This window comes from Protopterus annectens, chromosome 12.part0 (assembly GCF_019279795.1).
Source record: "Protopterus annectens isolate FY-2018-M chromosome 12.part0, PAN1.0, whole genome shotgun sequence".
Lineage (NCBI taxonomy): Eukaryota > Metazoa > Chordata > Ceratodontiformes > Protopteridae > Protopterus > Protopterus annectens.
In genome coordinates, this window is record NC_056746.1 from 854,654,035 (window position 1) to 854,681,887 (window position 27,853).

The following is a 27,853-nucleotide window of genomic DNA, read 5'->3' on the forward strand; positions in this document are numbered from 1 at the left end:
GGTACTTAAATTCTCTTATACGTCCAGTTGAATATAACCAAGTTCTTAGAGAAGGATGGACCTGTGGATTTATTATTGGAGAATATCTTTACATTATTAACAGAATTAGCAAAAAAAATAATGCAGTTACAATGGATACAGAGTTTAACAGTACCAACAAATTTTTGGCAGATACATGCTATACGCCCTCAGCAGACTAAAACTGTAGAAAGGAAAAGTGGGCAGTATAAGAAGAGATTTATTAAAAAGGTACAATTAGTAATATGAAGAAAGGTAGAGAAAATGTTAAGAGGAGATCTGATAGGAGGATTCAGAAAAGGCAAAGTCAAAAGTGAGAAGAGATAAAGTTATCCAGTGGAAATACAGGAGGAGGGCCAGTTATTAAGATGTTTTTAAGAAGGAGTTTGAATTTTGGAGGTATTTAGGATATGTTGGGGAATGCTGTTCCAACTTTTTGCAACTTGATTTACAAATAAGGAGTCACCAAAAGAGTTTTAGCATTTCTTAGATTTTAGAAGTAGTTTGTTGGATGAGTGGAGAGTATGGGTTGCTTTGCATAGCTGGACTATGTTCATTAGTGCTGGGCAAGCTTCTGGTTGATATAAGATGTTGTGAGCAATTTTGAGTTGATTAAGAGCAAGAATATTTGGTATCTCCAGCCACTGTAGTCGTTTCAGGCTGTACAGTGGTGGGCTCTATTTTGGAGGCCAGCAGCAAAGTGAGCAATTTTTTGGTAGGTTATTTCTAGTTTGGACAGTTCAGAATTTTTAAGATTAACGAAGATGTGAGAGGCATACATCATTAGTGTGTTCTAGTTAAGGCTTGCCTAGTCACGGGGGTAGGGAATGTTCTTGACCTATTTAGGCAGCCAAGCTTGATATGTACTTTTTTATGGTAAGGGCTACATGCTTATCATATTTTAGGGCACAGTCTATTGTGACACCAAGTAACTTAGTGCTATCTACTGGTTGAATTATAGTGTCATTGGAGGAGAGTATGTGAAGTGGAGAAGGATGGACCTGTGGATTTATTATTGGAGAATATCATTAGCTTTGTTTTGTTAGAGTTTATTATGAGTTGTCTTTCTTTGAGGAACTGTTCAATGTCTTAGATATACTGTAAGTTCGGGAAGGAAAGGGGCTGTGCAGATAACAGTGGAATCATCTGCATATTGTACGATGGTAGCATGTGTGGATGCTAAGCTAAGATTGTTTGTAAAGCTGGAGAAGAATAGAGGCCCAAGAATAGAGCCTTGAGGGACTCTCACAGTAATAGCAAGAAGGGTAGAGGTCTCATATTTCCAAATAACTGTTTGTCGGCACTGGGCAGTCAGATAGATAGCTATGAAATCAGGTAATGGATGACAGTGAGAGATGGAGAGATGATAAATCTTCAAGAAGTTTTTGAAGGGTTACAGTGTCAAATGCTTTTGATATATCCAAGAAAAGGGAACTGTCTAACAAGCCCCACTACAAAATAGCAAATTAACTTTTCAAAGTACTGACTTGCTTTGGTTTCTTTATCTCTCAGCACTATAGTGCTGAATTTCAACCAACAACCTATTGTTTACAGAATATCCTTATGTTAGAAAATCTAATCTCTGTTATGACTTCTTTCAAGTTGCTTTGATTATTCATTATGTTATGCAGTTTGTCTTCGTTTATTAAGTTTAGTGGTTAGTACAGAGGATAAAAGCTATTAACTGTTACTTCCTCTACTCCAGGGTTTGATTCCATTTTCCTTCTGTGTGACCTTGAGCCAGTCATTTAACTGGTCAGTGCAGTGGGGCAATTGTGAAACTGGCCTAAGCTCTTCAGTGGTCTTCTTGACTCCACAACTAGAAAGAAGCTATACCTTTTTTGTATACCATTGCAATATATGTTATTGTATTGCTTTTTTCGCCAAGGCTAAATTTGAAAATTTTCCATATGTATCAGCATTCTGCTTCAGTTAACAAACAAATAAATAAATAGTGCAGCATGGCAAGTATGACAGTTCACTCTGGTTGCTAGGACCCAGTGATAATAAGATGGATGGAGCCTGGATTCATATTAGGAAAAGATAAATGAGCGTGGGAAGAAGCTTGTGGCACCACTGGACATGGATTGAGATGCAGTAGGTTAGACTGGGAAATGTAGAAAGGATGTAACCAGTTGAGGAAGCTCCATTTTTTCATGCTACATGGAGAGTTCACCCCCTATATAATTACCAATTCAGGGCAGTTCTAGAAGAGGTATTTCAAAAGCTTGTGTAGACAATAGAAAGATATTTTGGATTGGGTAAGGTCATATGCACATGCCAAAGGAGCATCAGGAAATGAAGAAGTGCATTTAAGTACATGGAGTTTGCAGACATCTAAAAGATATATTAGGTTGCAATGGTTGTAATGGATTTGGTCTCTTCTACATAACAGAAAGCAGCCACTGGAGATCTGGATACTTGGATATTCATATATTTATCATGCAGTTCAAGAAATTGACATGATGAGTAGGATACATTTGGGATTCAAGATGAAGATGCACAGGTGCAATGGCTGTTAAAGTGAGGAAAGAAGTAGAAATACACCTGTAACTGGGGTGCGCCAAAGGGGGTGGCTGCTCCAGGCAAAAGGTATTAGGAGGTGTGTTCTAAATGTGCCAATGGTAAACAAGCACTGCACTGATTTATGAAACAGTGATGTCCTTACAGCTTCATAAATGAATGAATGCCGATACACGATTCACAGTTATGGCTGATGCACTCAGTGTTTGTTAGTAACTGTATCAAGTTGTTTGTTACAATCACAGAGTTCAGAAGAGTTATTTATTTATTTTTGGTTTTCAACTCTTGGAAGACTTTCTTTTTTTTTTTTTTTTTTTGCTCAGTATTTATTCAGTTTTGAGTTGAGGGGGGCACTAGTTTAATTAACTGCCCGGGGGTGCCAGATGACCTAGATGTTGTTCTGAATGGAAGCAGCTGCCAGGAGTGCTGATGGCCTGATGGGGCATGCTCAGAAATTATTTAAATTAAATGCAACTGTGTTACATTATTCCAGGGGCCATGGTGTCACTAACAACATATGCTATCCCTTAAGAAAGATATTCAGCACTTGTTGTAGAAGATAGAGCAGAAATGAGCAGGAGTTAAATTAGTCTGTCAGTATCTGTTGCATTATACCACTGCTGAACTACTGTTAATTGCTGCATACTTCTTATATTCTTCTCATTTGTCTACTTATTATTGTTCTTTTGTTTTTTGTAACTGTTTTTATTTGGTGTTTGTATCATTGCCAGGGAACATGCTGAAAAGAGTTTTCTACCAGTCCTTCTTCTCGGTTAACAGAAAATAAATAAATAAATAGTCTAATCTGTTATTGTACAGAGACAGACCTGTCATGGGACAACAAGCCTAAAAGTAATAGAGAAGGTCAAGATCTTCGCAAGCAGATTTGTCAAACATTGGATAACAGCACTGGGAAACGATTGGTGTGACAAAGTGTGAAGTCACCTGAAAGGATAAGGTTCATCAGTCAGGAGAAGTTATGCAACAGTTTGTGAACAATCATGACTTCAGACTTATGCAAGTACTGCCAGATATGCTTGAGGGGAGGGCTGAAAACACAGCACACTCCTGTGGCAGAATGGTATACTTGGAAGATCAATTTTTCAAGGGCAGCTTGGTGGGGGCTTGCATAGCTTGGCACCTCTTATCAGGCAGGCCTTTCATCCCATGATGTCAACAGGCACCAAAGCTCTCATCTTCTTTGCTCGAGTATCAGGGACAAATCCAAAAATAATGGGGAGGGGAAAAGAGCAAAATCAGAGACAATTTTCAAATATCACTCTCATTCACTTAAAATGTAATATGACAGGCTTTGTACCAGCATAACTTTTCTTAACAGTAAGTATGAAATCCTAATGTCTAACAGAGACTAACTAATCCTTAATGATTTAATAGAAAATCTTTTTTTTTGACAGACAAAAGCAAAAATATGAGGCAAATCAGGGACACTTTAATTTGTTCAGGGACACTTGAATTTGTTTGATTGGCACAGTGCACATACATACATACATACATACATACATACAGTAGACACATGCTTATTTCCATCCTAAGGTAATTACATGAAAAAACAAATAAGACAATTTTGATATGCAGTCCTTTACATACTGGGAGCAATAACAGTCACTTGGGGATGGCTTCCTTGAAAAGGGTCAGTATGTTGAATCAGAATATTTTAGACTATTTTTAATCTTCTTGAATAGGAATAGTTTGGGCTGTTTTAAAACCTTTTACCAAAATAATTGAATTTAAAACAGTGAAAATGTTCTAATTCATTTATTTTGTTCATATAAATGTAAGGACAATTGGCTATAAAAGTATGTTTCAACCTCCCAGCATTAAAATCATAGCAGTGTTTATAAAACATTTACAGTGGAAGATCAGAAAGAGGAATACTTTTTCACTACATGTTTTTAGACCCTATATATGGGAGGATGTCTCTGTATAGGCTTAGCTTATGTATCTATTGCATACATCTTCTCAACTGTCCAGAATTTTGCAGAATGTCTATTTTTTATCTCGTATTTTTAGTCTGGTTCTCATAAAATATGGGGGTTTTCTGGCAAATCAGTGAAGACTTGTCATGACATACGTTTGAGTTCCAGACTTCATATCCTTCAGAAAATGCAAGCTAGCATAAAACCTGTTATTCTAGCAACTTTGTAAGTTTACATCTGCAAAATTTAAAATATTTCCATTAACAGGGCCAACCGCAGCTGAAAATGAGCTTTAGAAGTAGTGTTCTGGCACCCCTTAAGCCCCACCCACACCATACTCAAGGAACACCTCTATTGAGCCACGCCCACAGGTAGGTCACGCCCACAAAGGCCACTCCGGATATTTTTTACAATTTTTTAAATGCATCAAAAATCAGTGAATGCCTTGTCATACTGTAACAAAGATACCTTAATGTAGTTAAACTGCAAGTGAAGTGAAGGCTGAATTCTCCTTAATAAACCTGCTTGATCTGTTGCTCCTTCAATATTTTATCTACAGTCATGACAGACAGTAATAACATTGCGTTTTACAAGGTGCGTTGATGCTTACGTGTAGAATTTGTATCATTTACTCTGGCATAGCATCAGCTTTGCAGTGTACGTGACTTTGCCTAAGAAATTCCATATTTTTGGGCCTTTGCTCTCCCCCCTCCTCCATTTTAGACTTTGCCCAGATTTCTCGCTAGAAGAGGTTGAGACTTATGCTAATAAGTTATGTACCCATAAACAGTCCTGATTTTACGAGGTCCATGAGCACATGTAGAAGTCACAAAGCTAACTCTAAAGGCGATATTTATGTTTCTGTCCGGGCTAGTGTCATCCTTTCACAATCTCACCAATAAAACACATCCCTTCAAATGGACTTATTCCCCCTTCAAGCAATGTAGTAGTTTATTTCGAGCCAACAGCAGTTCCAGGTACGAGTCCTAATTCCAGCTAAAACATCAACTCCCAATATCCATCACGGGATCAAGCTTACTAGACGGAGAAGGTGTCAAAACGAGCTGTTTTAGGGAGGCGGTGCTAGGTATTTTAACGTGAACGTGCCTCCTGAAAAGTCAGAACACATATACATCGAAGAGGGAAGGAACTTAGTTGTGGCTGAAATGGGGAAAGAAGAGGAGATACTTCGCATTGCGAAGAAACTGGACAAGATGGTGACTAAGAATAATACGGTGGGTGTATTGAAGGTGTTTTAGGTTGGGAACGTTCCACATGGATGAGCCCTGTTTTACTGCACTTTCTTTTTATTTTATTTTTAAGGAGGACGTCTGAACTGCTTGCAGTATGTTTTGTTGAGATGTTACACACGAAGCCGGTAGCTGTCTATGCAAAGAAAGCTATTCCTTCTTTCTGGCAACTTGTCATTTGCTGAGAGCTGACTTGGAACTGGATTTACGGATAGTTGTTGATGGCGTTTACATGAGGGCTGCAATGATTTCTTGTTTCATAGTGTTATGAGAATCGCAGCTCTCAACAGTGCAGACTGTTTTCATCCTAAATGGACTGCTGACGCTTTAGGTTTAGCTAGCTCATCTGAGAGACGAGACTGCCTGCCTTCATTTCTGTATGGCGTACCAAGTTCAGGTGCTGCTTACACAAAAAGTTGAACTTCCAGCATTGTCATTGCAAAAACACAGGTTGTGAAGTAAAGCGGTTTACATTTTTGAATGTATGCATGCCCTGCTCTTGGATGAGTTGTCTCAGCATTATGGAATCCTAAAAGCTGTCTCTGTTAGTAGAGAGAAGGACTGGAGGGAATAGATTTATCCTCTTCATTCAGGATAGGAATGAGAGATGAGAGTAGGGAGTAGCAACTCCAAATGCCAGGTTCTTGAGTGCAGCGCCCCAAGTGCATTTATTTGCAAAAATTATTTGGTTGGCAGTAGGGCAAAGTCTAACCTAGAACCAACTGAAATCAAATAGACAATGTTATGTTAGTTATGTTAAGTATAGGTTGGGGCTTGCAACTTCAGAGATAGAGAAACCAATCTCTGCATACTTTTCCACTTCTTTTGCTGAAGAATTTTAGACAAGGCCTATGTATGTGTAAAAAATATATATATAATTTGTTTTTTGGGGGGACAAAAAGACTCAAAAGTCAGAAACAAATTTTAACCCAGGCTGTGCCAATGTGCGTGCAAATGGTCTGTTGTGATCAGTGTATTATTCCATTAACAAGTGTTATTCTTGGCAGTGTAAACATTGGCTATATGTGATTTGGTTACATTTTCTTTGTTGACATTACACCCCAGCCCCCCCTATGTGCAAGTCAAGTGCATTTAAAGTTAATATAACAACATGGTTTCTATTAATATGCAAACAAAAAAGTTGTATGAAACTCTGGCTTAAAATCAAACAAATTTTGATGAGGGGCCATGCAAAATTAGTGACAGTTGGGAGGTTTGCATTTTTTAGTGAGGTAAATGCTCACAGGTTTCTTTCTGTAGTGTAATTCCTGAAAGGCAAGAACCCCATGTCTCAGGTCACATATCATCATTCCATTATTTTCCAGTGGTGCTAGCCTCTGACCTCATTTTTTAATATGCCACCCGTCATTTCTACTTTGAGTATCCCCTTGCCACTTTGAAGTGCTTAAATACAGTAACTAATATAGTGTTCCTAGACTGTAAATACAAATTTTAAAACACAACAATACTTCTTCTTTCGGCTTTTCCCGGTTAGGGGTCGCCACAGCAGATCATCTGTCCGCTCATGATTGGCAGTGGAGTTTTACGGTGTTCATTTTTGCCAGCCCGGCGCCCAACCTTTCACAGAAGGCACACACACGCACACACTCACACCTAGGGCCAATTTAGAGTGTCCAATCCACCTACAGCATGTCTTTGGGATGTCGGAGGAAACCCACGCGACCACAGGGAGGACATGCAGACTCCACACAAAAGGCACTCCAGCCAAGAATCGAACCTGAGAACCTCTTGCTGTGAGGCGAAAATGCTAACCGCTGCACCACCATGGTCGCCCTAAAACATAACGGTACTAATGTTTATTAAAATGATAGAATGTTATGTGAAGCAGCAGTTTAACTGTTAAGGTCAAATTATATTGTCCCGTTCTGAATAAATATTGAAAATGTAACACACAGCCCAAGTTGTGAGGAATGCATGATATTATTGTAAGTTAATTTAAGTTTGTCATTTATTTTGAACATATGTTACGGTTTCTAAATATTACTTTAGTACATGGATTTAAAACATAATGTGTGAGATAATAATGGCCTCAAACTCAATGCCAAAAAGTGCATTGTCATCTCCTTTGGTAAAAACTCTGTACCCATGAACTACTACATAGGTGGTAGTCTACTTAACACCGAAAGTGTGATGAGACCTTGGGACACAGGTGGACAGTAGTCTCTCCTTTGATAATCGCATCGTCATAGTAGTCAGGAAATCTTTCTACATGGCACACCTCATCACAAAAGGTTTCTCAGCCAGGAAAAAAGAGGTCATTGTTCCCCTATACTCATCACTCTTTAGACCCATTATAGAGTACAATGCCCCTTTTGGTATGTACCTCACAAGACATCTACAACAACTGGAAAGGCCACAGAAATACCTCACAAAGAGGATTACCTGCCTCAAACAGATGCCCTACGCAGACCATCTCAAAAAAACTCCAGCTATACTCCGCATATCGCCTACTCAGAGGTGATCTCTGCCTAACATACAAAGCTATGTCAAATCCAGAGCTGTTGGACATGGTCCACTTAAAGAAATCCCAATCCCCCTGAGCTACATGCTGTAGGGACCTAAACCTTGTCACCACAATAAACAGAACATGCTGGAGGGACAGATTCTTGTCCCAGAGACTTCCCATACTCTGGAACAAACTACCTATCTATATCAAACCAAGCTCATTAGCACTCTTCAAAAAAAAGTCTTGATTGGATGGGAAATAGGAAATTCATCCTGGGGATCACTTCTGTGGCTCTGCTCGACAGGGGCACAAGAAAATAATTTTCTTGGGTAGCGAAAGCCAGGGTACCTTTTTGGCTAGGCTTATATAGTCTAGTACCTACCTACCTACCTATGAGAATGGTGCACCTGACTGCATCCTTTTCATTTCTCTATTAAAAGTGAGCTGAATGTGTACTAGGTAGCCCCACAGAGATGGCATTTGAAAAATTACACCAAGTTTCAAGAAAATCTGACTGCTGAAAAATTGCAGCTGTAATGTATCACAGGTCTTAATTTTAGAGTTTCATGGTTTGCCATGAGAGAAGGAAATCGAATAGTATGGACAAACGGTTGAGTGGTAGCATAGTTTAATACTAGTGAGATAAGTGTTCTGTCCAGTGAGGGAAACTGCGTCTCTCTCCTCTGTGAGTATTAAGTTTAGTTTTCCGTCACTATAAATGAAATAGTATGATACTGCTATAGTATTGGCTTGTCTGCTATGGTGGTCATTAGCGGAGTATAATACTGCAATAGTACTGGGTTGTCTGTTGTGGTCATTAGCTGGCGCTGACTAAACCTACTCTTCACATTCTTATTTTGAAGAGTGATGCTATGCTCTTGATTCCCATTAATGTTAATGATTCCCTCCTTTTTTTGGTGGGATTTTTTTGTTTAACAAGAAAGCATATTGTTCTGTTTATCTTTTCTGGACAAAACCTAATGTCATTGGGCAGTTAGTACATAAAATCCAGGAAAAAAAGGAAAAATGCACTTTGGGTATTGGAAGACATGATTAAAAAGACTGGTGGGATATTGATAGTAATTGTGAGAACACTACATAATGCATAAGCATATTCAGAAGTGGAACTGTGTTCCTGTAGTATAGATAATGAAGATGAATCACTTAGTAACTGGGATGTACAAAGAGGAGATCATGGTTGTAATGATGTGGTTTGAGGTTTCCATGTCAACTAAGCCTTTCTAAAAGAAGGACAAAAAGTGTTCAACTTTTTACAGCTGATTAAGTTGTAAATTTCAAATTGCAGGTAGAAAACCTTTGGTGTAAGGATTAATGAGCAAAGAAGAGCCTGTTTAGCCTATTGTAGCAAATACTGACAAAACTGTTAAATACATTTGGAATGTCATCAGAGCACAGGAGGATCACCTAATATACAGGAAATCTATGCCAGCCGTCTGGAGTCTTGTTTACTTTTTAATACTACAGTGTAACAGTAATGGCCACCGTTACTCTTGGGTGCCATCTGGGTGAGATGTCAGATTGAGCATGCAGTTCATTATGTCCAGCTCCATGTTTGCATGTTACGGTACCATAACAAGAGGCTGAAGTTGTAACTTCTGTTAAATGGGGAAAAAACACAGCTATGTAATTATAACTTCTGTGGTTAGCATCCTAAATTTCACTTTATTAGTTGCTTACGTAAAGTGTGCCTATCATGCCAGCATGTTAAGTTACTTTTCTGATACAGCTCTGAGCTGTCTGATGTTGCACATTTCTTCCTTGTTATCTGAAAAACACAGAATATGTAATGACATAACTTGTATGTTTGCCAAAGTTTAAAGTGGTATTTATGAATTATCATGTTTCTGATTTGTCTCACAGAGGTTGCCCCACCTTTGGAACAAACTTCCTATTCATGTTAAACAAAACCCCTCGTTGGCCCTATTCAAAGCCTAGCTTTACACTGTATTCTTGCCCGTAATGGATTATGTGAAATTGGGATATCCAGATGTTTGCAAAACTGTTCTGCATGCGTACGTGATTTATACATTTAGTCTATTGGAAATTTCTCCCTTTTTTTTTTGAGATTTGCTTTTTAAGTTGCTTGTACCTTTTTCTCCTTTCTCTATTTGGATGTTATTAGTCATTCTTTCAAGTGTACTCAGCCATGTCATGCCTTATGTACTGGTGGTGTAAGTATCAGAATTATTGAAGTTCTGTATTACAATGTACTTGTTCCAAAACTAAATGCGTCATACTTCCCCAGACAAGCCCTAAACTAAAACTGCATTTTCTGCAAACAAAGAACATATCTTCCATTTTAAATTAAGATGATGATCTTCCATGTCCTAGTAATCTACCTCCTTCACACTATTAATACAAATTGCAGGCTATTACCAAAAATTGAAACCAACTCCGTCACACATCCTTTTTAACCGCTACACATCTTTCCCATCCAGTATGTATCACAACTATACCATTATTCTGGCCCTGCAGCAAGTATGCCCCATAGAGTATTTTAATACCAAAATTCTTAACTTATCTTCTACTAATCAAGTCAACCCCACACACACACACACACACACACACACACAAAATTAGTACTCTAGCACTCTGTGGTGATACCCACACTAACCAAAGCCCCCCAGTGACCTTCCTAACTAGACGAAAACATTCGGTTATGTATACCTAACAATATTTCATACTAATTGTAGTAGCATCTGCAGTAAACTCCACGAAATCCCTGAATGTATTAACGGTAACTCACCTGAAATCATTGTAGTCACAGAAATGTGTTTAAAGAAAGAAATCGCAGCAAGTGGAGTAGCAATTATCTATAAAACTCTCATGATCTCTTATTTAATCAACCTGTAATTGTAATTACGCAATTTGGAATTCCTATTAACTACCCTCAAATTAAATCACATAAACCATTGTTTTAGCAGTTATATACATTCTTCCAGGCGATGATATCTGCCATATTTGGCAGGAAACGGTTATCCTGAGTGACATAAGTATAGACTTGCTCACCATTAACTGGCCCAACCTCAAGAACACCATACAGTTACACAGTTTTTTGCAGCTCTTCAATACTTCCAACAAAGTATGTGAAACGAACAGCTAGAGAATCAACCCTAGACTAGGTTCTCACATCACAGCCAACTAAGTCCTCTGTTTTTGGCACTTTGCCAAATGACAAGTGACAACCTACTAAGTTAAACTTAATTAAATGCCAGCTGCAAACTGCATTAAAGCACCTGTTCAAAGAAATCAGAAAGCATTCATCTTTCATTATGGACACTTATACAACTGGAATGTACTAAAAACCTTACCCAGTGATGATGCAATGCAACACTTACTTTCCTGAATATACTCTGTGAAGTAGCCCCCGTCAGAGCAAAGAGAACTGTTGCAAAACCAGTCCCTTTGACTATCTAGTAATATGAATCAACACGAGTGAAAGGAACAAAATATGGAAATTGTAGCAAAAAACTTCACTTCCATTCAACCAAAACTCACAAACAAAATATCAGCAACCCTAAGCAAACCTGTTGCATCCAATAACTATATACCCACCATAGAAACCCGAAAGTTTTTGGATGTCCATAAAAAACGTAATCAACCCTGCCCTTCACATCTATCCTTAACTCAAATAGTAACATAGCATGCCAATTTAACTCCCACTTTATCCAAACGGCTAAATCACACTTCAAAAATAAGTTACTTCTCCCTACTGTAACTCCAAAAACACAAAACTCCTTTGACTTCTCATCAGTCCTCATCACAGTTATTCAGAAATTTCCAAAAAATAACCCACCATATTACCTCCTATCCTCATGTTATATCAGACTTGCAGCTGAGCAACTGCCATACCCTTTCTTTCTTCTAATAAACTGTTCAGTCTGTGGAAGTTCGATATCAATCCCCTACATAAGTGTGGCCCGTCCACTGACCTAGCCAAATACAGGACCAAAGCAATCCTCTTGTCACGTTAAAATTCTAGAGAAATGTATACGTTCCCAGTTCTTTAATTATGTGCAAAATAAACTTCTCACCTACTCAGTGTGGATTCAGACCACAACATAGCATAGTACTGTTTCATAGACATAGTCAGCCAAGACAGAAATTATGGCAATTTAGTATCTACACTTTTTCTTGACATGTCAGAGGCTTTTGTTACAGTCTGCCAGTAAAAGCTTATAAAGATGCTCTCAATACGAGTTTCCACTTCACTGGCTCCACAGTTACTTAAGTGTATGGGAACAAGCCATCAAATGTCAGAACAAATGTTCATCATTTCTGCCCATTAATCTAGGAGTCTTTCAAGGCTCCATTCTATGACCACTATTAAATGTTCATCAACAACCTGTGTACATCTCCCCAGATGCTAAAATTGTACAATATGCAGATGGTTCTACTGTCCTTTGCACAGCAAAAAGTCTAAAATCCATACAGGAATTTAACACCCAGATCAGAGTAGCACAAACAAAAAACAATAGGTGAAAGTAGATTGACTAGCTATGGATGGAGAATATGGAGAGAGAGTACAGAAAAGGCAGAGAGAAATATGCACTGAGCAGTTAAACAGCAAGACAAAAAGGCAGCAGGTGAAATTTTTGCCTTAGTAAGCACAACTATGGGTGCAGGTGTTCTTTGAGGTCTTGCCCGAGCAATGCAGCAGAAGAGAAACAATTTAGCAGTATGACTTTTGAAGAGCAGCAGGGACAGCACAAACCGCAAGAACAGGGTAAAATCACGAGCAGTGACCAAGTATGTGAAGAGGCCACAAAAGGCTCCAGAGAATAGGAGTGGTTAAGAGAGGGATAAAAAGACAGTATAGAATGAGAAGAAGGGATAGTTTTAATAGGTTAAGGCTGCTGGCTTTTTTATTCTTTAGCTAGTTTCCACGTAGCGACGAACACATTCAAACTATAATATACTGATTGCACTATGAATGCTGTTACAAACATATATACACATACAATGCCCATAACAACTAAAAAAGCAATATACATAGAAGAACACGTAAAACACGTAATGTAATCTCTAACAGATTAGACTATTTTGTTCAAGCAATTAAATGATAAGTTGTGTTTAGTCCTTTTATAGTAACAATCTCATTCTTAAATGTATTTCACAAGATGAATAAATTCCATTTTAAAGACGGGAGTAGGCTGGGATCTCCAATTTTTAGTAACAATTTCCTTGCTGTAGAGAGGATAGACTATAGTAAAAATGTTTGGTTTTTAAGAATGATTTCAGGAACATTGAAAAGGATAAGGGAGTCAGAAGTTATACAGTTGTCATTCCATAGAGCTTTACAAAGATATTTAAAGTCTAACCAAAATGGGGAAATTATTTTGCAGTTAACAACCATATATATCCAGTCAGCATCAGGGTGTCCACATCTCCAGCATTTCATTTCATCTTTTTTGTACATTATTGCTAGTGTATGTGGGGTGAAAAAACATCTATGTAAAAATTTGCATGTGTATACAGGGAAGCTGTGGAGTCATTCACTGACTGTAAACAAAGTTTTTATCTTTTTCCAAGAATACTAGTCTATTAACTTCAATTGAATAATTCCAAAACGAAACATCTGTTTTGCTAAAATCATTTCTGAGAATGTTATAAATAACAGATGTCTGAATTGTTCTTGGGTGAGCTATTATTAATTGTTGAGATAAAATCCAAGATTTTTAAGTTACTCTTATTGTATGCCTCTAATGAAGGTATGAGCTTAGTAAGTATAAAATACTTACAAGTTTGGATGTCCAGCCAATTGCAATTTTGCAAACTCTTTCTGCTGATCATATGGTCTGCAGAACTTATTTTATAAGCTGAGCAAAATTGATTCCAATATAATAGGTCACCCTTCTTAAATTTTAACATTTTCCGAGTATCAAAATATATCACACAATCATTTGTGTAAGCAATCGAAAACATAATTATTAAATTCTTAATTGATTAGAAAATAGAGGCTTTTTAAATAACAGCAATATTTGGTTTATAAGAGGTGTGAGAACAAGTTTTGACCTTTTACTTTGAATGTATATCTTTAAAATCCATATAAAAATGTTTGTATGTATTTGAGTATATGGTTCAAGCAGTGTCCTATTACTATTAAGAAATAAGGTTTCATGTACTGATTTCCAATATGATGTATTATTAGTATTCCAAAGCAACACTATATTAATAAATGCGGAGTTTAAATAAAAATCAATGTTTGGAAGCCCTATACCACCTCCATCCCAGCTTGTGGTGTACCAGAGAAGAGAAATTCTCTTTTTTGGATACCAAAGGAAGTTGAGTAATAAGTTATTAATTTTTTTGACGGGGGGGGGGGGATTATTAGAGCTTGGCCAATGAATAAGATATTAGGTAATAGTATCATTTTGATTAAAATTGGTCTGTCTTCAAATGTGAAGAAGAGTCTGTTCCAACTGTCTATTAGACTAGTAATTTGAGTTTATAAGTTGTTGGTAATTAGATGTGAGTGATTTTTTTTTAATAATTGGATTCAGTAATGATACCTAGCTATTTAATATGCGTGCCCTCCCAATTTGTCTATTTTTGATCTGAGTTTCATAGTAACATTTTTATTCAGTAGAAGTGCCTGAGTTTTGTTTGAATTTTGGATCAGAGATGTTTGCAAAGAAGTCTAGATTATGTAATAGGTGATCTACTGCATTTTCAGTATCATTAGAAGTTACTAGTAGGTCATCAGCAAACAAGTTGTATCTTGGGGGATAATTTGTCTTGACACATTATTTCCTTTAACACTGTAATTATTTCTAACATAATTTGCAAGAGGCTGAATAGCCAGGACAAAAAGTAATGGGGAGAGGGGGCACCCCTGTTTAGTACATTTTAATATTTCAAATCGGCTAGATAGATAAGATCCAATCTTTACATATGCTGTGGACTTTTCATATAGTTCTTTAATTAATCCTATAAAGTTTGGTGAGCAATTGTATTTTTGCAGAGCTTTAAACAGATACGGCCAACTTAGGGAGTCAAAAGCTTTATCTATATCAAGGCAGCTTTATCTATATCGAGGCTTAAAATAGAAAGGTAATTTTTTTTTTCTTGTATGCTAAGTCTATTAAAGACAGTAATCCAATTACATTGTCTTGTACCTTTCTGTTTTTGATAAACCCGGTTTGGTCTTCATGAATTAATGGAAACTGTACTCCATAATAATTTGTTTTTTGACGGATGATATTTTTGGCAAATTCCGGGTGTAGCTATAGGGGCTGTCTGGTCCTATTTTTGCAAATTATGTGATGGTTGAATGGGAAGTCAACAATGTAAGCTTTATATTCGTTTTTTGAATGACATATTTATTGTGTGGGGTGGGTCCATAGATTGGAGCAGTTTTGTGAATATGTGAACAATACAGTGACTTTTTTGAAATTTCCTTTAACATATAAGGATGTTACTAACTTCTTGGATGTATGTATTTCTAAAAACTGCAAAAAGTTTTTATCATAAAGCTACTTTTTCTAATTCTTTTCTCCACTTCACAAGTTGGAATCCGGACCACCCAAAGAAAGCAGTTGTAAAAAGCCAGTTTGTACAGTTAGCAAGAATGGTTGCTTATGCAGAGAATGTTTTTAATGAATGTGAGTTTTTGACAGAGATGTTTGTTTCAAGAGGGTATCCATTGGATTTTATAAGGGGCATAAGACATAAGAGGTATGTATAAAAAGGGATAGAGGATTTTGTTTTGCCCATATTATCTGGTGGAAGTATGAATAATAATAATGTTGCATCTGTAGGAAATTCCCCCTGAATGCATGATATATTATTTGTAACCACATATACTGTGGACAGTGCTGCAAGTTGAGCATTGTTTGTATAAAAATTGGGGCATTTTTCCCTTGATCCTGAGTTTGAAGAGAAACTGAAGAATGATCTTAGGGTTGTGTACAGGTAGGATAAAACAATCTGGACCTAAGGGAGCGATGTATGTGAGTAGTTCTGATTTAAAAAGGGGACTTTAAGATGTGGTACCTGCCTCCAATGTTATATTAAAAGTGAGGATCGTTTTAGTATCACAGTGGAAAAGTATGTAGTAAAAGGACGCTATTCTTGTATATCTAAAATGTGGTTTACTTAGCTCAGTGTGTATGCTGCTCATCTTTTTATGTTGGAAAGACTTTTAGGAAATTTACGAGCCGTATATATGAGCATCTTCCAGTTATTAAAAATAAGAAAGTACAAATGCATTATACAAACATTTAGCTGAGTTTAGTTCTCATAGCTTGTTTTTTTGGTGGTTGAGCAAATTAGCAAAGATCTTCAAGGAAAGGTTTTGGATGAGCATTTGGATATTTGTGAACTTAAGATGGCAACTCAGGTTAGATGCTTTGAATAAACCTGGGCTTGATGAATGTTCAGTTACTCCTGGCTTAAAGCTGAAGCATTATTATGGTCGTTAATGTTTTAATTGATTAAAACAAATGGGATGTATATTTAAAAAACATCCTTTTAGATGTTAGTAGTTCTGCTGATGTTGTTTGAGAAGAATGAAAGCGCTTAACTTAATAAAGCTGTTGGATTTTTTTGCTGTTGTACTTTTTCCTTCATCCGAAGTTATATCCGTAAGTTAAACTCCACTTGCGCAACCTGCATGCAAGGTCTTAACCTGGTCTGTGACATTAATAGAACTTGTTGGCGGGATAGGTTTTTGTCCCAACGACTCAACCATTTGTGGAATAGACTTCTCTCCATGTCAAGCAGAGTACCTCACTAGCCCTCTTTAAGAGGAACCTGGACGACCGGGATGGAAAACAGAAAATATAGACCTGGGATCCCATCTGTGTCCCTGCTGGACAGGGAAAACAGGTGCTGACTTTGTGGGAACATGGGTGAAATTCCTGGCTAATAAGGGCCTCTGGGCTGATAGCCTAGTATTGTCCTATGAACATATGAACCAAGTATACCATCATTGCTTGAGTATGAGTGAAGTAGTTGTGGAATTTTCATCGATTTTTTTTTTTTTTTTTTTTTTTTTTTTGTAAAATTAGGAACCTCTCCTTTTGTGGTTGTAGTTTGAACTTCCCAGAATCTTATAATCCTTAAAGGTTAATTTGTTCAGATCTTCTGTTACTATGTGGGATTCCTGAATGAATGCAAAATCTGCTTTATGTAGCATTAAATATCTGTTAACACTACTCCTTTTCATGGGGATTTTCAACCCATTGACATTAATAGATATGTCATTTGATGGAGACTGCTATTATAAGTAAACTTGAAAAGTGCTTTCCTTGATTCATTATGAAAAATGCATTTTTTTACAACTTATGGACAATTTAAAAAAACTCTAAATTTGAAAATAAAACTATATTTTGATGACCTGTTTCATGGATAAAGCATATCCAGGCTTACTGTTATCTCTCATAGAAGCCACAAACTAACCCTCTCATGACATCTAGGTCGAATTCCCGGCTACTGCATGTTAATAGCAAACAGAAGGGAACCTGCATGTACATTAAAAACGGTTCTATATTAGATCAGTGAAACTGCATTACAGCGAATGTCGTTTTGCCGACACATATAGACTGAAATCCCAAAACAGCAAAACCCCAGGCCACCGATTTTTAGACCAACAAAACACAACACACCACTTAAAACATTGCAAAGTGGGAGGGGGCATCGCCCCCTATACCCCCCAAACTAAGTATACTAACTCCGAGATCGCACTACAATGGGGTAAAGGGCAGTGTCACTGCTCAGGCCAAGAGATTTTTTTTCCCTGGGAAAAATTCGCTGACCTGAGCTTTTGCTGTTTTGGGATTTTGGTCTATATGTGAAGGTGAAATGGCATTCACTGTAATGCCGTTTCGCTGATCTAATATCGACCCAATAAAAGCATACAAAAGGAAAAATTCAATTTAATATGCTGTGTATGCATGAACTAAGAACATGAAGCTGTATACATTTTTTAAACTTCTTTTTATCTAAACAGACTTAGATAAATTGATCCTAATAATTATTTGTTGGTATGAGTAAATACAGGACTGTAATGTCATTAAAGCAGACAGGAAAAAAGATGCATTTAAAACTGTCACTGTCCGAAACATATTTGTAATCCTTATATAAATGTAATTCGGATTAAATCACTATTTACAGTAAAACATATGCTTATAAGACTTTTAGATTAAAAAAAAAACATTGCTAATTGAATGAAAACACAGTTCAAGTGATCATTGAATCTGACTGGCTGTTAAGAGTTCAGTGAAGAGAAACAGGTTCAGCGGTCATGCCTTCTTCATGGAAGACAGCACAGATTGCTTCTTATGAGTGTGAGCTAACCAAAGCCTTTAGAAGCTTGAGCTGGTCACAAAAGTTGTCAAAATTGCATCAAAAAAGTAAGTAGGTGGGAATTTTCTAGTGAAGTGAAGCTTTTAAGCATAACTTGTAAAATGATGAATATTTAAAATAAAGGCTCCAAATTACCAACCTTAAACAGCTATAAGATAATGCTGCGGTGGTGCAGCGGTAGCGTTGTTGCCTCACAGCAACAGGTTCTCCTGTTCGATTCTCGGCTGGAGTGTCTTCTGTGTGGAGTCTGCATGTCCTCCCCGTGGTCGAGTGGCCTCCGAAAGACATGCGTGAATGGGCATGCCTTCGCTGAAGGTTGGGCATCGGGCTGGCAGCTCGGCACCATAAAAATCTACTGCCAATCATTAGCGGACCGGAGTTCTGTGGCGACCCCTAACCGGGAAAAGCCGAAAAGACAAACACAGCTATAAGATGTATTAGCTAAATAGAGTACATTGCAGAAGTTCAGTAAAGTAGTAAATGTATATATAAAAATGTCACCACTTTCTTTTTAATTACTTAATAGTAACACAGTAAGCATTTCTCTCTCCTGCGGTGATTAAATATTATGACACTAGGACTAAACAGGGAAGATACATACATGAAGAAATAAGTATAGGATATAAAATAAATATATATATAAATATATGAAATGAGTGTGGTTTTATACCATTTCACTAGTGCTATGCCATGTATATAAAGAAATAAAAGTATAAAATAGTAGTTTGCAGTTGGATAAGATTTTGATTTACTTGAATTTTGAGTAATGTATATCATTTATAAAGTTAGCGTTGTTGTGGGAAAGATATAATAGGAGAGAAAAAAATTACAATACCTTCTGTGTATGATTCCACATTATTTAGAAGGGAGAAAAACAAAAAAACTTGCATGAAATGTGAAGTTATGTATAATAATTTGTCTCTGGATTTATTTTTTTCTTTAGTAGTCCACTCATTTTTTTGAAGCTTGTCTTTTTAAGTTCATTGAAAAATCCATGGGTTCAGATTGTCTTAAAAGGTTCCTTTTTTTTTTTGGACAAATATTTGGACAAATGTGGATGCTTCTTCGAGAGAGTCAAAAGTTTCCTTGAGGCAGGGATAGCCTTATTCTTGCTGGGAATATGAGTTGGGCTTTGATTCCTTCTTTAATTATTTTATGAGGCAGGGATAGCCTTATTCTTGCTGGGAATATGAGTTGGGCTTTGATTCCTTCTTTAATTATTTTATTAAGGGACACATGCTCTTCTTTTGGACATTACAAGGGGTGAAAAGACATTGTCAAACCTGATAGTTTGGTCACCAATTAATATACATAAATGTGTACTATTAGGTGTTGGCTATCTAATCAACTATGTTGTCTAAAACATACTACACTATCTATTGTGTGATTGGATAGAGAAACTGGATGCAGGAAATCCGGAAGAAAAATCTGACTTGGTGAAAAATTGAAATGCTGCTCTACTATGGGTCATAATAACATGACAGTCTATAATTATGAAAGTCATTTGGCTTGTCTTTCTGCTTGCAGTTTGTTTCTGCATAGTGTTCCATGGTCATAAACATTTGGACCAAAATATTGCTGTCCATACAGCAAATTACACTGAATCGTCCAAATTAGTGTTATACACAGAATGAAAAACGATTTTAAACAGGCCTTTCTCACTGCCATCTTAACATAATCTTTTGTAGCAACTTCATGGAATTTTTGTATCTGTTGAATAGGTAGTTGAATTGATTTTGTTCCTGCTACATTGTGGAGAGTAAATATAAATTGAGTAGAAGTACAGAGATAAGGTACTTGTACTGTGCTGACATGGAATGCACAGAAAAAAGGAACATGTCCTGGTGTAAGCCAGAGCGAGTAAGATGTCATATTGTACAAGTTCCCCAAGTGCGTTTCCCTGAGGAATATGCCAACTGTGCAGACTTTAAGCCATGATGCAGTCAGTTGTAAACATCTTTTTGAGTGTTGTCAATACTGGAATATGTCTGGTTTCCACCTAAAAGATTAATACAAATATATTGATTGACTTGACATTTTGATTATTGGGAAAGTCCAACTGGGTACGAACCCATTTTCAGTAGAGGCCTGGGGAGAAAAGCTCCAGAGTATTGCAAAGCAGTTTTAAGAATAATTTTATAGTCTTTAAAGATAATACAAATAACAAATGCAGTTTAAATAATTTTAACAAATTATATACAATATGAAAACATTGGTTAAGAATAGATAGGTTATATGACCATGTTTTAATAGTTGGAGAAGCTTTAGCCAGTTTGTATTGAAACTGTAAGGCAAGTTAGTACAATACAAACTGGGAATGTAATAAGTGAGAGAAAAGCAGGTTTGTGGTATATTTAGAGAGAAACTGGTAGATGTAAGGAAGTGAGTGAAGAAGAGAGAGTATTTATTTTATTTTATTTTACATTTGTTTAATTGGGAAAGTCCGAATGGACCAATGACTCATTTTCAGAGGAGGCTCAGGGAGAAAAGCTCCATACAAAGAATTTACATGCGTTACTTAACAAGGAAGCATTTACAGAAATGGAGAAATTTTAACTGAAAGAGAGAGAAATTGCGTTGTATACCAGTATATGCATATCTAAGGTGATTAATCACTGCATACTAGAGATGATTAATAAATACATATTTGAGACCTGGATGGTTTTGTGTATGAAAGTAGTAGCAAGGAACACCATAGACTTAGTAATGAGCGAGCAACCTGGGAAGGGAAGCAGAGATTTCAGTGTAGTGTAAGTGAGCAGAGAAGAATATCTGTAGTGCTAAGAAGCTTGAAGTTGACGGGCTTCTGATTATTTCACATGTACAGTGTAACTGGCAAGGAGATCTCATAAAAGAATATAGACTAGTAAGAGTACTTAAATGAAAAAAGAGGGTGTTGGAAGTGTAGTGATATTGAGTACAAAAGAAAAGAGAAAAAAAGACAGAAAAAGAAGGGGTGATCAGGATATAGTAGGATAGAGATAGTATAGGAGAGAGTGTCTTAATGTGGAATTGATAGAGGTAAGTGGACATTTTTTCAGCCCGGGCTCCTAAAAACAGAGGTGGCCAACTTCACGACACCCATGCAAATGGAGAATAGTTGCATGACAGCTGAATCGTATACCAGTGCACTGTACGAACACGTACGCAAATGCATGGATCTCGCCATACCCAATTAGAACCAAGATGTTCTCCTCCAAAAAAAGGAAGCCAATCTGGTGGTCCCCTACCATAAACAAACTACAGTGGAAGGAGGAAACTGATGCAGAATAAGGTGAAGTCCCAAGACTGGAAAAACTCCCTTATCAGCCTCAACAAAACATCCTCTAAAGCTAGCTATGAAAACAGAATTGCAGCATATAATATAGTAAAGGCTACCACAAGGCCTTTATATAGTTATGTAAAAAATCTCCACGGAAATACCCAGATTTGCTCTGAGCTACTGCACAATGGTACCTCCTATACCAAGCCAACAGATATTGCCAATATACTGGCCAACAGATTCACTGCCAACTTTACCCCTCCCCCTCCCCCCAAAGGACCAATCACAATACCAGTAGTGTGCCAGGCACCCAGTATTACTGCTGCACAGGTGAAAACAGCACTGTCCAAGGCCAAGAATACAGCTTCTATGGGACCTGACAATATCCCTGGCTGTGTTCTACATGAAATACAGAGTGAATGTCACCTCACCTGTGTGCCCTGTTCAATCACAGCCTCACTTCAGGCTTTGTCCCTACTGAATAATGCACTGCTACAGCCATCCCTCTCCACAAAGGAAGAGGAGCGACTACAGACCCTGGAAACTATTGCCCCATTAGCCTGACAAGTCTGATATGCAAAGCTATGAAATGCATCATCATGGACCGAATAAACAAGGATATAGGGCATCTCCAAAATCTGGATCCTACACAGTTTGGTTTTGTGAAGGGTAGATCATGCCTACTCAACCTGGTCGACTTTTTTGAGTCCGTCACCAGAGCTGTGGATGAAGGCAAGGTGGTTCGTACTGCCTACCTTGATCTGGCCAAAGCCTTTGATACCATTCTTCACTCAGGAATCATAGAAAAACTCACTAAGCAAGGCATCAACCCCTATATCACTAGGTGGGTTGCAAACTGGCTTGCAGAACCCACAGTGTTGAAAGTAGCTAACTCCGAGTCAAACTGCCGACTAGTCACAAGTGGAGTTGCACAGGGTTCGGTCCTGGTTCCTTTCCTGTTTGGTATCTACTTCTCTGAAGACCAGGCCAACAAAAAGGGACTCTGGATGACGAAGTTCGCAGACGATTGCAAGTTGGGAGCTGCTATTAACTCCCCAAGTGATGTTGACATCCTGCAGAATGGCCTTACTGAGACCAATGACTGGTGTCAGAACCATGACCCTTAAGCTCAATGCCAAAAATGTCATTATCCCCTTTGGGAAAAACCCGGTTACCATGAATTACCACATTGATGGTAGTCCACTGAACACAGAAGGTGTTATAAGAGATCTGCGAACACAGGTTGACAGCAACCTCTCTCTTGATCACCACATTGCAACTGTGGTCAGAAAGTCCTTCTATGTGGCACATCTCATTGCTAAGGGTTTTGCATCCAGGAAGAAAGAGGACATTGTCCCCCTCTACTCTTCCTCAGGCCAGTCATAGAATACAATGCCCCATTTGGCATATACCTCACTAGACGCCTGCAGCAACTGGAGAGGCTGCAAAAGTACCTAACAAAGAGGATCCTAGGCCTTAAACACATGTCCTGTATGGACAGACTAAAAAAAACTCCAACTATTCTCTGTCTCGTATCGCCTAGTTTAGAGGCGATCTCTGCTTGACTTATTTTCCCAGCTCTGTTAAAAATGCTATGTATAAAGAAATCCCAATGCCTCCACACCACACGCTCCAGAGACCTCAACCTCATTACGACAATCAACAGAACATACTGGAGGGACAGGTTCGTAACCCAGAAGGCTGCCCATGCTATGGAATAGACTTCCCATACATGTGAAGCAGAGCACCTCATTGACCCTATTCAAGAGAAATCTTGAGTGAATGAGAAATAGAAAATTCACCCCAGGGAAAACTCTAGTGGCTCTACTCGACCGAGGCACTTGGAGCTAATGTCGGGTGACAGGATGCCAGGGTAATCCTGTGGCTAGGTTTGTAAAGGCCCCAGGGCCATCAGCCTAGTACACACCTATGAACCTATAGGAGCAAAGCTAATTGTTGGTAAGGTTTCTTTACAAGTTGTTTGTCTCGAAATAGTTGTATTATTGAGTATTGTTTGAGGTATGGAATTCTAGAGTCTAGATGCTTGGTATGAGAATAGGGAGACCCTAAAGCTACTGTTGGATTTAGTTATTTTTAGTAGGATTTTGCTGGAAGATGTTGGGGCCCTACCACTGGAGTAGGGCTGGATGAAGTGCATGAGAGCAGGGCAGTTGTTTGGGTGGTGGAAGATGATATGAGTGAAAGTTAATTGGTTAAAGCTTAGTAGATTAGGAGGTTCAAGCCATTTTAGTTGGTGCATTGCATAGCAATGATGAGATCCATAAGGGAGGTTTGCAGCAAACCTTGCTATTTTATTATAACAGGACTTGTTTATTTAAATATTTTTTTCTGAGGTTTGTGAATAATGGTGAGACAGCGATGAGTAAAGCAGCACGCTTCAAAACAAAGCACAAATCCAAAAAGAAACGATGGCAGAATAGGACAAAAACGAAGTTTAATTCACAAAGTAAAATCCACCAGATAAAATCCAATAAAACACACGAAAACACGCTGTAATTACGCTGTTATAGAACCATAAGTGAGCGCTTTCATCTCCAAAGGGAGATTTCTTCCGAGTCGGATTGTGTTTTGTTACTAGTGAGGAGCATGAGTTTACTTTTATTAGGATTGAGAACAAGTAGGGAGTTGGACAGGCAAATTTCAGTGTAGGTGAAAGCTTTTTGGGTTGCTTGTTGGAGTGCTGAACAAATAAGGAAGTTGTCATCTGTGTAAGATGTTGATTGGCTGAGGAGAGTTTATTGGTGAAAAGCAGTGGGCCGAATATGGATCCTTGAGGTACACTGTCTGAGACGGGTAAAAGGAGTGAGAGTTTGTTATGCCACTTGACTACCTGTCGGCTGTCAGATAGATAGCTTGGAGACCAGGAGAAGGGAGGGTTTGGAAAGGTTTAGTGAGTGTAACTCATTGAGTAGTTTCTGATGGGGAAACTGTGTCAAAGGCTTTTGACATGTCAAGAAAGATGGAGAAGACATGGAGGCTGCCATTTCTAAGATGGATGATTGTATTAATGAAATTAACCAGAGCAGTAGTGGGGCTATTTTTTGTCCTATAATCATGTTGGGATGCTGATTGGAGGTTGTTGTTTAAGTAGCTAGCCAAGTAGTTGAGTATGGGAACATTTTTTTCAAGAATCTTGGCATGGGGAAGAATGGCTGTTGGCCTATAGTTATTGAATTCAGTGGATGTGCCACCTTTTATGTAGTGGTATTATGAGATATTTTCCAAAGCTTTTTGGGCTGCATTGTTCAGTAATAGACTGGTTGATTTAGGATAGAAATAGGGAGGGAATAACATTTGATGCTATTTTAAGAAATGTCTTGGGAAGCTGGTCTGCAGCGAGGGTAGTAATGAGTTTTTTGTCATGTTTAATTGTTTTTTTTTTTTTTTTTTTTTTTTTACTAGGTTACGCATTTGTCTGTAGTTCAGATGTTTCATTTTTTTGTGTCTGGTGCCGGGCTCTATCTCTTTAGTGAGCCATAGTACATTTTTTGGATTTAATATTGAGTTTCTTAGGTTGTTTAGAATATTGATGAATTTGAAATTCATCATTAAAATAATGAACAGCCGAGTACATCTCCTTACTGAAACACCTCCACCTTGAAAGTATGAAGAGGTATTTGTCCACATTTAGGGATATAGTTTATCCTGGTGTTGAGCAAGAACAGATCCAGCTTTTGACTAGGAAGTCTTTCAGAATGGTTTTGAAGGCTGGGAGGGTATTGATCTGATTAATGGAAATAAGGAGTTCCAGGCCTTAGCAACATGGTGCAAGTCGAGATTTTGTAGGTTTGTGGACAGAGGTTTTGGTCAATGGAATCTAATGACCGACTAAGAACATAGTTATGTAGAATGTTTAGTGCTGGACAAGCAGATGGGAGTCTAGATAATTTAGTAGGTGGTAAGAAGTTTTAGTTGATGGGGTAGTTCTAACCGGTTTAGGCATTTTAGTGCTATACAGTGTTGGGTTTTGAAAGGGGTATTTGTTGCATATTTAGCAACTTTGTTATAGCATTGTTCAAGTTTTGATTTTTGTGATGCCTGAAGGTTAGCAAGGATGGGAGCAACGTAAAAAAGTGCAGGGTGGGGAGGAGATAAGTAGCGACAAGTGTAGTTTTAGTGGTGTCAGAGTTTTTGGCTCTGTGAAGCATTCCTAGTTTTTCATGAGTTTTTCTTAAATTTTCTAAATGCAGGTCAAATTTAAGATAATCATCAACTGTCATACCTAATTTGCTATGAGAAGTGACTTCAATGGCCGTGTTATCAAGAGAGGTGACTTTTACATTTTGCATTTTCATGGGCAAGGGATTTGAGGGGAAAATAGTAGTAGTCTTTTATTTTAAGATTGAGCATTAGTTGAGTTACGAAGTCTTATTTCAGTTGCTGTTAAAGCTTCCGGTGTAATTGTTTGGAGGTGTGCGCTTTGTCAGATGTTCAAATGAATGTGGAGTTATCTGGTACTGTATTAGGGTGGCCTGTTGTGTGGATGGGTGGGGTGTATTGGTGAGCATGTTAGGATGGCACTAAGAGCCTGACCCATAGAAGGGTGAGCTGGGAGACACCTAATGAGGACATTTGAAGTTGATGTTTGCTGTGACAAACTGTGTTGAAGGCTTTATACAAGTCTAGAAAGGAGGAGGAGACTAGTTTACTGTTGTCTCTAGCTTAATTACATTATCTGTATGGGAAGGAAGGAAGTCATGTTGTGTGGGGATAGGAGGAGTTCTTTCAGGAGATAGTTCAGCAATTGTTTTTGAATGCATTTTAAGTGGGGGGGATAAAATTGCTAAAGGTTTAAAGTTAGTAATGTCTGCTGAATTTCCTCTCTTGTGCAGATGGTTAATGTGTGACTTTTCCAGAGAGGGGGAGTGTAGGATTCCTGGATTAAGCTATTTATAAGGATTGAGACCATGTAAGCAATGCTATTTGCTGCTATTTTAACATACTCACTTGGTAGGTCATCAGCTGAAGTAGAGCATGGTTTGAGTAGTTTTATATAGGATGTGGGCACAGGTTTAAAGGTAAATATGGACGTGATGATGCATGGCTGCTGGGCAGGGTTAGGATCAGATATTGAGGAATCTTTAATTAAAGCTATTTTGTTGTTGGTCGGCTTTTCCCGGTTAGGGGTCACCACAGCGGAACTCCGGTCCACTAATGATTGGCAGATTTTCACGAACGCCGAGGTGCCAGCTCGACGTTCAACCTTCAGCGAAGGCACACCCATCTACGCATGTCTTTCGAATGCCCCCCCAACCACGGGGAGGACATGCAGACTCCACACAGAAGGTACTCCCTGCACTCCAGCCGAGAATCGAACGGGAGAACCTTTTGCTGTGAGGTAACAACACTACCGCTGCACCACCGCGGATGTCATAATTAGAGCTTCTATACTATCTGTGAATTAAGAGTTGAATTGTATTGCGGTTCCGAGTGATGAGTTATTGGGAGAGGGGTTAGGGTTGAATTTATGGTCAGGATGCGAGGTTTCTTAATGGCTGTTCAGAATTTTTTAGGGTGTTCTGAAATTGTACTAGTAGTTTTTTTTTTGCCTTCCATTAACTTGCTTTTAGTATGATTGTGAAACATTCTTAAGTTTTTAAGATATTGTGGTGTTTTATATTGTTGACATTCTTTCCTTACTTATTCTCTATCCTGCATTAACATTCTTATCCTTTTGTGGAGCCAAATTGCATTATTGTTTTTAGTCTTCTTCTAGGAGGTGCAAGGGTATTTAGGATATTCAGGAAAGTTGTGAATTAATTCACAGCATCATCTAACTGGAGGATTTTTAGTAAGTTCCATTTAATTGGTGATAAGTTTAGTAATGAACATTTCTGGATTAAACTTGGAACGGTTGCATGGTGTTTAAACATGCTGTTTAAGTGAATGTGTAAAATGTGTAAGATGTCTAGTTGTACAGATTCAGACTTAATCTGAGTCAGTCACAATTTATCTGAGGGGATATATTTGCTAGTGTCTGTTACTACGATCCAGTCTAATAGGGAATTTGATGCATTTTTATAATGTCTGGCACTATTAGTTTTAT